The sequence below is a fragment of the Brachypodium distachyon genome, chromosome 4 (assembly GCF_000005505.3).
Source record: "Brachypodium distachyon strain Bd21 chromosome 4, Brachypodium_distachyon_v3.0, whole genome shotgun sequence".
In the NCBI taxonomy this organism is placed as follows: domain Eukaryota; kingdom Viridiplantae; phylum Streptophyta; class Magnoliopsida; order Poales; family Poaceae; genus Brachypodium; species Brachypodium distachyon.
The window spans coordinates 19,625,968-19,639,869 of record NC_016134.3 but is presented as its reverse complement, the minus strand read 5'-3'; positions in this window follow the sequence as shown (position 1 = coordinate 19,639,869).

The following is a 13,902-nucleotide window of genomic DNA, read 5'->3' as shown; positions in this document are numbered from 1 at the left end:
GAAAATTTGCAAGAGCTCTATTTGCCTCTGTCATTCTATGAGTCGCTTCCTTTTTGCGTATGGCACCTCCACTCCCTTTGGCAGCATCTACTAATTCGGAACTTAATTTGAAAGCCATATTTCGACCCGGACGCTTTTGGGATGCTTCTAATAACCAACGAATGACAAGTGCTCTTCCTTGTTTAGATCCTATTTCAATCGGATCTTTCCGCGTCGATCCTTTTTTATTACGTCTTGGTTTTACTCCTATATTGGGAGTTACTCTACGTATTGCTTGACGTAAAACCAATAGTGGATTTGTTTCTGTCTTTTGTTGAATCTTTTTGATGGCTCGATAGAGAATTTGATAAGCCAATGATTTTTTTCCGTCTTTCCTAATATGGCTAACCACCATGTTAACTAATCGATTACGAAAAATTGGATCGGATTTTGCAGTTCTTTTTTCTGCAGTACCTCGATGTGACATGAGCGTGAAAGAGGTTCAAGAATCCGTTTTCTTTTTATAAGGGCTAAAATCACTTATTTTTTTGGCTTTTTGACCCCATATTGTAGGGTGGATCTCGAAAGATAGGAAAGATCTCCCTCCAAGCCGTACATACGACTTTCATCGAATACGGCTTACCACAGAATTCTATAGGGATCTATGAGATCGAGTATGAAATTCTGTTTACTCACTTTAAATTGAGTATCCGTTTCCCTCCATTTCCTTCTAGGTTCGGAAATCCTGTATTTTCCATATCCATACGATCAAGTCCTTAGGTTTCCGAAATAGTGTAATGGAAAAAGAAGTGCTTCGAATCATTGCTATTTGACTCGGACTTGTTCTGAAAAAGTCGAGGTATTTCGAATTGTTTGTTGACACGGACAAAGTAAGGGAAAACCTCTGAAAGAATTTCCATGTTGACCTTGGACATATAAGAGTTCCGAATCGAATCTCTTTAGAAAGAGGATCTTTTGTCTCATGGTAGCCTGCTCCAGTCCCCTTACGAAACTCGTTATTGGGTTAGCCATACACTTCACATGTTTCTAGCAATTCACATGGCATCATCAAATGATACAAGTCTTGGATAAGAATCTACAACGCACTAGAACGCCCTTGTTGACGATTCTTTACTGCGACAGCATCTAGGGTTCCCTGAATAATGCGATATCTCACACCGGGTAAATCCTTAACCCTTCCTCCTCTTACTAATACTACAGAATTTTCTTGTAAATTATGGCCAATACCAGGTATATAAGCAGTGATTTCAAATCCGGAGGTTAATCATACTCTAGCAACTTTACGTAAGGCAGAGTTGGGTTTTTTGGGGTTGATAGTGGAAAAGTCGACAGATAAGTCACCCTTACTGTCCCTTTACAGAACCGTACATGAGATTTTCACCGCATACGGCTCCTCGGTCAATTCGGGATCCTTTTCCTTGTTCGAGAGTCTCCGCCCTTCTTCCACTCCATCCCGAAGACTAACTAAGACCAATTGAGTCACGTTTTCATGTTCTAATTGAACACTTTCCATTTATGATATGATTAAAGGGGAAGATTGTTCTTTTACCAAACATATGCGGATCAAATCACGTCTTATAATAAAAAGAAATCTTTCTCAGTATCAATCCCCTTGCCCCTCATTCTTTGAGAATCAGAAGGATCCTTTTCGAGTTTCCGTTTCTTCATTTGGAATCTAGCCTCTTCTATCCTCGACTTATTTTTTTTTGCTTTATTCTTTATTTATTCCATTCCAATTTCTGAAACTTCCCAAGAAAAATCCCTAATTGGATCCAAAATTGACGGGTTAATGTGAGCCTATCCATGCGGTTAGGCACTCTTCAAATAGGAATCCATTTTCTAACTGGCTTTCGTGCTTTGGTGAGTCGTCCGAGATCTTTTCGATGACCTATGTTGTGTTGAAGGGATATCTATATGATCCGCTCGATTGCATAAGACCCCCGGTAGCAATAGAACGGGGAAAGTATACAGAAAAGACAGTTCTTTTCAATTTCGATTATCTATATATTAGTTCGTTTCTATTTCTAGATATCTATTTCTATATATTAGTATTAGTTAGTAGTACTATTCTATTAGTTACCGATCCCGGCTCTGTGAGTTCTTTCTTCCGTGATGAACTGTCGGCACCAGTCCTACATTTTTTTCTCTGTGGACCGAGGAGAAAGGGGGCTCGGCAGGAAGAGGATTGTACCATGAGAGAAGCATGGAGGTCAACCCGCTTCAAATATGGAACATGGATTCTGGCAATGCAACGGAGTTGGGTCCTCATATCGATCCGATCCGAATGAATCAGTCTTTCTACAGAGGTCAATCTCTGCCTATTAGGCAAGAGGATAGCAAGTTCGAAATTCTGTCTCGGTAGGACATGGATTTCTATTACTATCAAATTCATAAATGAAAATGAAGTAGTTAATGGGAGGGCTACCATTATCCTTTTTCTTGTATGTGTTCCTAAGAGAAGTAATTTGTCCTCATGTTTCGACGTTGAAGTGATTCCCCCCTTTATAGGGTTCGATCTCTGTGCTTACTGTGCTAGTCTCTGGATCGACTCACTAGCACACACAGTTTCATGATGAAATATACATAAACAAAAGTCAAAGTACTTTATTACATCGCATCATCCAGGATTTAAATAGTATTTACAACCTCGCATGAACCCTTGGGCCAGCATAAACAAATACTGTTTCAACATCATAAAACATTGTTTTCAAAACTGCAGCGTAAAAGGGTAGAACATAAGGGCCACAACTACTCCAAGGTGAGACCATGTTGGAATTTAAGCACATGACCCACAACATAACGACGAACCTCACTCATCGTCGGATCCACCTGCATTGTTAATTGCAGCCACTACGTGGTCAATACATTTGAATGTATTGGCAAGTTCACTAGAGTTATAAAGGACCTACCAAGTACATGCATAATTTGGCTAGGAGGGGTTTGGCTATTTGCATAAAAGCATCATTGTTCAATCCTATCATTTTTAAACAAATAGTTTTGAATTCTATTCGACACGGGGTAGAAACACCCATGCTCCTATTAACCTAGGCACATTGAGTAGATACATCAATGCTCCTACCCAGTTCAATCCATTCGTTTTATTATGAAATTGGAATGAGTGAGACCTTCCTTACAGCCCCCAAATATAGTCGCTCATAATTGTCCGTAACCGGGGACATGGCTAAGTACTTAGTTTGACACTCTCGAGAGGTTGTACACATTCTCCACAAGAAATCGACGTGTTAATCCCTTGCTGTCCTCAGGGTAGAGTAGCAATGGCATCGACTACAGGAATTTTCAGAACATAATCCCCCAGACCACCTGAGGGACGCGCCCCCACCTACACTGCTACATACCGATGTCACCTCGGATCCAGGTTCATATTTCTTACATCCATCCTGGCAGAGCCCATAATACCATGTGGTTGTACTGGAAGCTACTAAAAAGGAAACTAATCCAGTCTCTGGTTTCCCCGGGTGGCATCACACATTTGCGACGCAGGCGCTCCCATAGAAATGGTGAGACGACTCATAGAAATGGACCTGACGTCGCATAACATCTCAAAATCTCAAAGCAGCCCACCCAGGACGGTTCATTGAATTACTTGTTTAGGAAAACTATACTTTAATTTGATATCATCACATTGTAATAATACCACCCTCGTATACTATTATAGCATAGCATTGGACTAACCACGATGACGATTGGTGGTAAGGACATGGCAAGGGTATCCTATACTACTAGGAGAGATCATAGCTAACATAGATACCATAATAATCCTAACAATGCAACTAATAAAAACTAGTGCATAATAAAATAATAGGATAATGGTCAAAATGAACTTGCCTTCATAGCAGTTGGTATTCAAGCACTCTTCACAATCACACAGTTCGCTCTCCGAGAAAACTAAATCAAATACAAACAATACATACATAAATATACAATACAATACAATGGAAAAGAGTATGTCATGATGCAATGCAGAAACATGTGACATGATTGGGTTGATTTTATTTGGGTGATCAACTGGTCCAAAGCATCAACAATTAAACAATGCATTAGGGTTTTAAACAAAAATCAAAAACAATTGATTTAGAACCCTAAATAAGGTTTTATTGGCATCAGCCAAATAATTTTATTCAAAATATTTATTTCACTTTCCTCATGGATAGAGGACAATAAAGCAAAATTTTGGGCACTGGTTTCATTTAAAAAGGATTTCTAAATAATTATTTATGAATTAAATGGCATAAAAGGCTTTTCTCTAAATTGACTGTGATTCAAATATTAAAATTTAAATTTAAACAGTGCCAAAAGTTTCTACAAGTTGAGAGCTTTTCAAAAAGGTAAAGTTTGTCAAATTTGGCCAAAGGGTTTAAAAGTTATAAGGTTTTGAAGTTATAGGGGCTTTTTTGCAAAAGTGCCATTTAATTAAACTGGAGAATTAAAATTACATTTTTATTTTTCTATTAAAGTGCCACGTCAGCTCCTAATTGGACGATACCGGTACGTTTAAAATGAAAACACGGGGTCTAATCTCGGTCGTTGATCAAGATCCAACGGACAAGAGGCATTGGGCTCACCTCCAGCGACCTAGGGTTCCAGCGAGGGGCTCTAGCGGCAGCGGGGAGCGGCAGCGGGCGTTTTCCGGCGAGGTTTCGGGTCGGAGAGGAGATGGGCGTTCGCGGCTCGTCAAGGCGGAAACGCTGGTGGCGGCGGCGCTCCTCGAGAACGTCGGACGCCCCGCCTAGGACGACGGAGACTCGGCGGCGGGCGGCGGAGCTTCGGGCGGCGACGGCGAGGTGCTACGGTGCGCAAAAAATGAAACGGAATGCATCAGGGGATGCGCGAGAGAGAGAGAGGAGAAGAGAGGGATAAGCGGCTTCGCGAAAAACTCACCGAGCTCGTCGGTGGTGACCCAAAAATGCGGCGGCGTCCGTGCGCTCCGACGAGAAATTGGGCGGCGTGGGCGCGAGGAGATGGGGAAGCAAGAGGGGGAAAAGGTTGCGGGGCGCGCTGGCTATATAGGGACGCGGGCGGCTTGCTTCGGGAAGGCCGGGATCACCGGATTCCGGAGAGGGCGGCGGCGCGGTGTCCGGCGGGGTGTCCGGCACGGATTCGGCGGCGCGGCGCAAGCGGGCTTTCCTTCCAGGGAAGAAACGCCTGACAGGTGGGTCCCAACTGTCAGCAGCTGCAGCGGTGCGCACGGGGCTGGCGCCCTCGGCTCGGTCGGGCGGGCGGAACAGGGCCGGTTCGGCCCATTTGGCCGGGCCGGTCCGGTTTACTCCTTTTTTTTTCTTTTAGCCTTTTCTCTTTTTCTTTTTCTGATTTCTTTGATATCTTTTGATTTTGAACTCCAAATTGATCCAAATAAATTTCAGAAAATTTGTAAAATCATGTTTTATCATGATTCAACTTTCGGGAATGATTTCCCCTCAAAATAAAATATCTAAAAAAACATTTTCCCTATAAATGCCTTTAGGGCTATATAACTATTTAAATAAAATAGTTTTTCAACTCCAAATAATTATCCAAAATTTATGGGATTGCCTATCTATGCAATAAACCCCTTTTATAGATAAACCCTATTGGTTTGAAGATCAAAAGCTCAAATGGGTGAAACCCTAGGGTTTAAAAAATGAAACGAAACCTTTTTAAAGCCTTTTGAGATTCAAATTTGAATTCAAATATGCAATTGTGGCATGATGCTCATGGATGCAATGCATGTGTAAGAATTTGAAAATTTGGTATGTTACAGACCTAACCCCCTTAAGATGAATCTCGTCCTCGAGATTTGGTGTGGCTAGCAAAGAGGTGTGGGTGGTCTTCTCGAAGATCATCTTCGCGTTCCCAAGTGGCTTCCTCTTCAGTGTGATGGTTCCACTGAACTTTGCAAACTCGATGGTCTTGGATCGGGTTTGTCTCTTAGCTGTATCCAAGATTCTGATCGGTTTCTCCTCATAGGTGAGGTCACTCTGCAGTTGGACTTCTTCTAGGGGTATCGTATCCCTTAGTGGTATGTCGGCCATCTCAGGATGACACTTCTTCAGTTGCGATACATGGAAAACATTGTGAACATTGGGCAGTGCTTCCGGTAAATCCAACTTGTAGGCTACTTCTCCTTGGCGCGACAAGATCTTGAAAGGTCCAATGAAACGGGGTGCTAACTTTCCTTTTATTCCAAATCTCTTTACCCCGCGTATCGGCGAAACTCTGAGATACGCTCTATCTTCAGCCTCGTAGGTAACTTCCCTACATTTGGAATCTGCGTAGCTTTTCTGTCTCGACTGAGCTACCTTCAGTCTGTCTCAGATGAGTCTAACCTTTTCCTCTGCATCCTTTATCATATCCAGGCCAAATAGGCTACGATCTCCTACACCATCCCATAACAATGGTATTCTGCACTTTCTCCCATACAATGCTTCAAGCGGTGACATTCCTATGCTGGCTTGGAAACTGTTGTTGTACGAGAATTCTGCATACGGCAGGTTGTCATCCCAACTAGATCCATAATCTAGAGCGCAGGCTCTCAACATATCCTCGAGGATCTGATTTACTCTCTCGGTCTGTCCATCCGTCTGCAGATGAAAAGCTGTGCTGAACTCTAGTCTCGTTCTTAGAGACTCATGTAGTTGTCCCAAAATCTTGAGGTAAATTGGGTACCTCTGTCTGAAATTAATTCCTTGCGTACTCCGTGTAAACACACAATTCTGGATATGTAGCGTTTTGCTAACTGTGCGCTGGTGTAAGTGGTCTTCACTGGTATGAAGTGGGCAACCTTGGTCAAACGGTCAACCACTACCCAAATGGAATCATATCCTGATCTGGTCCTTGGTAAACCGGTGATAAAGTCCATGCCAACTTTATCCCATTTCCAGTCCGGTATTGGCAGTGGTCGTAGCAATCCTGCTGGCTTCTGGTGCTCTGCCTTAACTCTACTGCACACATCGCACAAGGTAATGAATTCTGCGATGTCTCGCTTCAATCCAGACCACCAAAATGTCTCCTTGAGGTCCATGTACATCTTCGTGTTTCTAGGGCAGATTGAGTACGGTGAGTCGTGGGCTTCTTGCAGTATCAACTTTCTGATTTCCGGATCCTGCAATGCGTTTACCGAACCATATGGTACCCTGGTCGTCTTCTCGAAAATCTTTGGCCTTTCTGATAATCATATTCTCTTTTATTTCCTTTATTTCCGAATCACCCTTCTCTGCTTCTCTAATCTTATCCAGCAACGTGGGCTGTACTTCCAAAGTGGCTAAATAACCTTCCGGTACTATTTCCAGTCTGAGGTCCTTGAACTGTTCGCACAATTCTGGCGGCAATTCTCCAGTTGTCGGTCCATTCAAATAGCCCTTGCGGCTCAAAGCATCGGCTACCACATTAGCCTTGCCTGGATGGTATTATAAGTTCAGATTATAATCTTTTATCAGCTCTAGCCATCTTCTCTGCCTCAGATTCAACTCCTTCTGAGTGAATATGTATTTCAGACTCTTCTGGTCAGTAAACAACTCACAGTGTTTTCCCATCAGGTAGTGTCTCCAAGTCTTCAGGGCGTGCACTACCGATGCTAATTCCAAGTCATGCGTGGAGTAGTTGCCTTCGTGGCTTTTCAGTTGTCGCGAAGCGTACGCTACAACTCTTCCTCTTTGCATTAAAACTCCTCCCAATCCTTGACGTGAGGCGTCACAGTATACTTGAAAATCCTCTTGCAGGTCAGGCAAAACAAGGATGGGCGCAGACAATAGTCTTTTCTTCAATTCTTGGAAGCTCTCTTCACATTTCTCATTCCAGGCAAACTTCTTCTCCTTCTTTAATAGCTCAGTCATGGGTTTCGCTATCTTGGAGAAGTTCTCAATGAACCTCCGGTAGTAACCAGCAAGTCCAAGGAAACCCCGCACTTCTCCGACGTTCTTCGGTGCCTCCCATTCTGTAACTGCTGCAACCTTAGCTGGGTCAACAGCTACTCCGGCTCCTGACACTATGTGTCCAAGGAAGCTAACTTCTGATAACCAAAAGTCGCACTTGCTGAATTTGGCGTACAGCTTGTGCGCTCTCAGCTTCTCCAAAATCATGCGCACATGCTGCTCATGCTCTTCCTTGCTCTTGGAATACACCAAGATATCATCGATGAATACCACGACAAACTTGTCCAAGAATTCCATAAACACCTTGTTCATCATGTTCATGAAATATGCAGGTGCATTGGTCAAACCAAATGGCATCACAGTGTACTCATACAGTCCGTACCTAGTGGTGAAAGTTGTCTTGGGAATATTTGCCTCTCGGATCTTCAGCTAAAAATATCCTGATCTCAGATCGATCTTTGAGAACACTTGAGCTCCCTTCAATTGATCGAAAAGATCATTGATTATGGGCAAAGGATATTTATTCTTTATCGTCATTTCATTTAGTGAACGATAGTCAATGCACATCCGTTGGCTCTTGTCCTTCTTTTCCACAAACAGGACAGGTGCTCCCCATGGTGATGAATTGGGGCGGATGAAACCTTTCGCTAACTGTTCAGCTAGCTGCTTCTTTAATTCTTTCAACTCATCCACAGCCATCTTATACGGTCTCTTGGCTATGGGTCCACTTCCTGGCATTAACTCAATAAGAAACTCTACGTCACTGTCCGGTGGCATGCCTGGTAATTCCTCTAGGAATACGTCCGGGTATTCCTTCACTATTGGTACTTCTTCCATGCTAACCCCCTTAAGAGCATTAACCTTGAGTTTCTTAAGCTCGTGGGTCGACTTGTACCGTATGCGTCTTTGGTCAGGGGTTGTAAGTGTGACAGTCCTCTGGGCACAGTCTACTAATCCTTCATACAAGGTCAACCAGTTCATTCCCAGGATTAGGTCCAGTCCTCGGGAGTCTATAACTATGAGATCATTGGGAAAAGTGTGTCTCCCAATACTTAGGGGTAGCTGGTGGCAGTGTTGGATTGCTAGCATTGTTCCACCTGGTGAGTTCACTTTCATGGGTCTAGCCATGGTCTCTGAGGGTAGGTTGCCTCTTTCTACCAATACTCTTGAAATGAAAGAATGCGATGCGCCAGTGTCGAATAGAACTAGTACTTCAAAAGCATTAATGTGGAAGGTGCCAAGTATGATATATGGTTCCTCGGTGATCTCTTCCACATCCACGTGATTCACGTGGCCCTTCTGGAATGGATTGGGCTTGTTCCCAGTGCCATCCTGGTTCTCCGGGCAGTTGGTGGCATAGTGTCCCAGCTTGTGACACTTGAAGCACTCCACCTTGCTCAGGTCTTTGTTGGCGTTGTGGTTCTGACCATTGTTGCTATGGCCATTGCCGTTGTTCCTGCCATTTCCATTGCCATTGGTGGGCCTTGGGCGAGCGAACTGATGCAGATGCTGGTGCTGCTGATGGTGCCGGTTCACATTGCCACCCTCGTGGTGGTGTCCTTGGCTTCCCTGGCGGTGGTTGTGACCATTACCTCCACTGCGGTGGCTGTTCTGGTTCCCGTTCCTGCTCAAGAGGGAACTGCCACTTCCATCATAGGAGGTGCGCTGCTTTTGGTGTGGGCCAGTGTGAGAACCTCCTTGGTGAAGTCTCTTCTTGCGGCTCTCCATTTGAGTGAGCTTGGTCTGCAGAATGATGGCCTTGTCAATCAAGGACTGGTAGGTGGGTGTGTAAGCAACAGCGAGTTGAACCGACAGTTCGTCGTTCAGACCGTCCAAGAACTTCTCTCTGCGCTTGGCATCGGTGTTCACATCGTCCGGCGCGTAGCGAGACAGCTGGTTGAAGACCTCTAAATATTCTGACACAGTACGGCCCCCTTGTCGCAGTCTGTGAAACTCCTTCTTCTTCAGACTGAGCACCCCCGCGGAGATGTGGGCGGTGCGGAAAGCTTCCTGGAACATGTCCCAGGTGACATTCTCGATGGGGGTGGTGATCTGAAAATTCTCCCACCAAGATGCTGCGGGTCCTTCAAGCAAGTGAGCTGCAAACCTCACTTTTTCTTCATCATTGCAGTTGATGGTGACCAAATTCTTGTTGACTGAACGAAGCCAATCGTCAGCCACTATGAGCTCAGTGGAGCTGGAAAAGGTAGGCGGGCGCAAACTCAGAAATCTGGTCAGCATATCCACCTGAGGTGGGTGGTGTTGCTGGTTGTTGTTCTGCTGATTATTGTTGGCCATTTGCTAAGTAATCAGCTGCAGAAACTGGGTCTGTGCTGCCAACAGTTGCTGCATGGTGGCAGCATTCCCGTCTGCTTCGGCATTGCCGGCCTCAGCATTGTTGGCGGGGTTCTGGCGTCTCGGAGGCATCTGTTTAGGGTAGCATAGATGAGGAAACAGATAGAATAGAGTTAAGGATGTCTAAACCCCCTGCAAAATCAGATATTAACATAAGCATACCTCAATCATACACTCAATCATTCATAAAAAGGTTTTGAAAAAGATAGCAAATCACACTTGTTCATGATGGGGTACTGCCCATAGGAAAAGAGTATGGGAAAAAATGCAATCAATCTACATTGCCATGCACATAGATTGTATGGTCAATGACTAACTCGCAACACTGATAACGAAAAGAAACCGATAAAAACTGGCAGGCATCGACACTAGACTAAGGAAGTGTGGCTGATGGTGCGGTCCTGTTCGTCTTCCTCTTGGAGCGGGTGTTGGAGGCAGGGGTGTCCATCTCGTGAACCTCCTGGGGCTCCTCCTCCTCAGTCGGCACGTCCTCCTATGGCTCCATCTCCTGATCCTGTGGCGGAAGTGGGGCCTGAACAGGCGCCGGTGCTGCAGCTGGCGCGGCTACGGCTGTGATGAATGCCTGGAACTGCTCGCAGTAGTAGCGAGCCTGGTCCCTCTCATACGGCAGCTGCTCTATGGCTCCTCCCATGTTGAGGACAGTGTTCTCCAACACAGTCTTGTCCTCCTGCCACTGGGCCTTCTCTCCCATTAGATTACCGACCTGCTCCTCGGCTAGGTCGGCCGTGGTCATCTCGTGTTCGAGGCAAGACTCTAAGTCCACTGTGTTTGCCTCCATGTTCTCGAAGTGGGTCATCACCGGGGTTGCATCCTCATCATTGGTTGTTGCCACGGCTGAGCATGCATGGTTCCGCCTTCCAAAGAGGAGGAAGGGGGAGTCGTCGGGAAACTCGTGCCGATAGGCACACCTGCGCGAAGGCGCACGGCATGGCAAACTAGAGGCCTTGCTCGAAGGTGGGGTAGCGGCTGATGAAGGTGATATCCGGCGTTGCTGGCGCGATCTCATGCCCGCGGATCTTCGCCTCGATCTCCCACCGTGGCTGCCATCCCTCGGGTGCGGCGGTCTCGACTCGGCCTCTGAACCTAGCTGGTGGCAGGTCGAGGAACGCACACAGTGCCGCCAAAGGGGAACTGAACAACTGGTCGTCGTCCGTGGAGGGTTAGTACACTCTGGTAAACGGCGGTACGTTGCCGAAAGGTAGCTAAGAGAGTATCAGTGACATGATCAAATGGTCGGATGTATGAAGGAAAAATAAAATAAAGTAAAGGTAGTAGAGTGGGGATAAAGTGATAAAAATTAATATAAATGATGTAATTGCAAAATAAAATTGGATGCATAGTATTATGTGGATAACATGGCAACATGATTATAGTGGTGAATGGTATAATAAAAACATATATGCATCTGTGGTATAATTAAATAAGCATGCATATGTGGTATAATAAAAGAAACATGCATCTGTGGTATGAGGCATAGTATTTGGTGTATATGTAAAATAACTCAACAAACATGTCATGCATATGCAAGATATAAATGCAAAGAATCAGATGAATAGGAATAAGGAATAAAATATATGTATATATATATATATATATAAAGATCAGATAGGGATAAGGAATAATCCTAAGGTTTGGTCTTATCCTAATCCAAACTAGGGTCACGTTCCTACAGGCAACACAGTGCTCTGATACCATCTGAAGCGATTCCCCCCCTTTACATAGTTCGATCTCTATGCTTACTGTGCTAGTCCCTGGATCGACTCACTAGCACACATAGTTTCATGATGAAATATACAGAAACAAAGGTCAAAATACTTTATTACATCGCATCATCCAGGATTTAAATAGTACTTACAACCTCGCATGACCCCTTGGGCCAGCATAAACAAATACTGTTTCAACATCATAAAACATTGTTTTCAAAACTGCAGAGGAAAAGGGTAGAACATAAGGGCTAGAACTACTCCAAGGTGAGAGCATGTTGGAATGTAAGCACATGACCCACAACATAACGACGAACCTCACTCATCGTCGGATCCACCTACATTGTTAATTGCAGCCACTACCTTGTCAATACATTTGAATGTATTGGCAAGTTCACCAGAGTTATAAAGGACCTACGAAGTACATGCATAATTTGGCTAGGAGGGGTTTAGCTATTTGCATAAAAGCATCATTGTTCAATCCTATCATTTTTAAACAAATAGTTTTGAATTCTATTCGACATGGGGTAGAAACACCCATGCTCCTATTAACCTAGGCACATTGAGTAGATACATCAATGCTCCTACCCAGTTGAAGCGATCCCCCCCCATACAGGGTTCGATCTCTGTGCTTACTGTGCTAGTCCCTGGATCGACTCACTAGCACACACAGTTTCATGATGAAATATCCAGGATCAAAGGTCAAAGTACTTTATTAAATCGCATCATCCAGAATTTAAATAGTACTTACAACCTCGCATGACCTCTTGGGCCAGCATAAACAAATATTGTTTCAACATCATAAAACATTGTTTTCAAAACTGCAGCGGAAAAGGGTAGAACATAAGGGCCACAAATACTCCAAGGTGAGAGCATGTTGGAATGTAAGCACATGACCCACAACACAACGACGAACCTCACTCATCATCGGATCCACTTGCATTGTTAATTGCAGCCACTACGTGGTCAATACATTTGAATGTATTGGCAAGTTCACCTGGAAGTTATAACAGATCCTACCAAGTATATGCAGTATTTGGCTAGGTGGAGATCAGGCTTTTTGCATGGAAGCAGAACATAATTTACCCTACTACAAATGAATGTTACAATAATGTTAACTAATGGACACCGGGTAGAAATACCGATGCTCCTATTAATCTAAGGACATTGAGTAGACACATCAATGCTCCTAACCCAAGTTCAAACCATTCATTTTATTTAAAAATTGGAATGAGTGAGACCTTCCTTACAGCCCCCAAATCTAGTTGCTCATAATTGTCCATAACCGGGGACACGGCTAAGTACTTAGTTTGACACTCTCGAGAGGTTTCACACATTCCCCACAAGAAATAGACGTGTTAATCCCTTGCTGTCCTCCGGGTAGAGTAGCACCGGCATTGATTACAGGAATTTTCAGACCATAATCACCCAGACCACCTGAGGGACCTATGTTGTGGTTGTACTGGAAGCTACTAAACAGGAAACTAGTCCAGTCTCTGATACCCCAGGTGGCATTCCACATTTGCGACGCAAGCGCTCCCCGAATCCACGGAGACTCGACTCAGAGGGACCCATAGAAATGGACCTGACGTCGCATAACATCTCAAAATCTCAAAGCAGTCCACCCAGGATGGTTCATTAGGGTTGTTTTGCCAAGTTTCCAAAATACTTCATAATAACCGTTTCAAGGTAATTGAGGTTCCCTCCCACGTATATTAACATAGCATAGCATCCAACTACTTACAATGGCAATTGGTGGAAGGATAATGGCAAAGGTAATCCTATCACTAATAGGTCAAGTCATAGCTAGCATAAGTACGAGTAAGAATCCTATCAATGCATTCTACAAGCAACACTAATGCATAAGTATTTTAAAAACAACAGTAATGGGATAATGACCAAAGTGAACTTACCTTGGTAGCAGTTGGTATTCGAACACTCGTCTCAAACGCAAG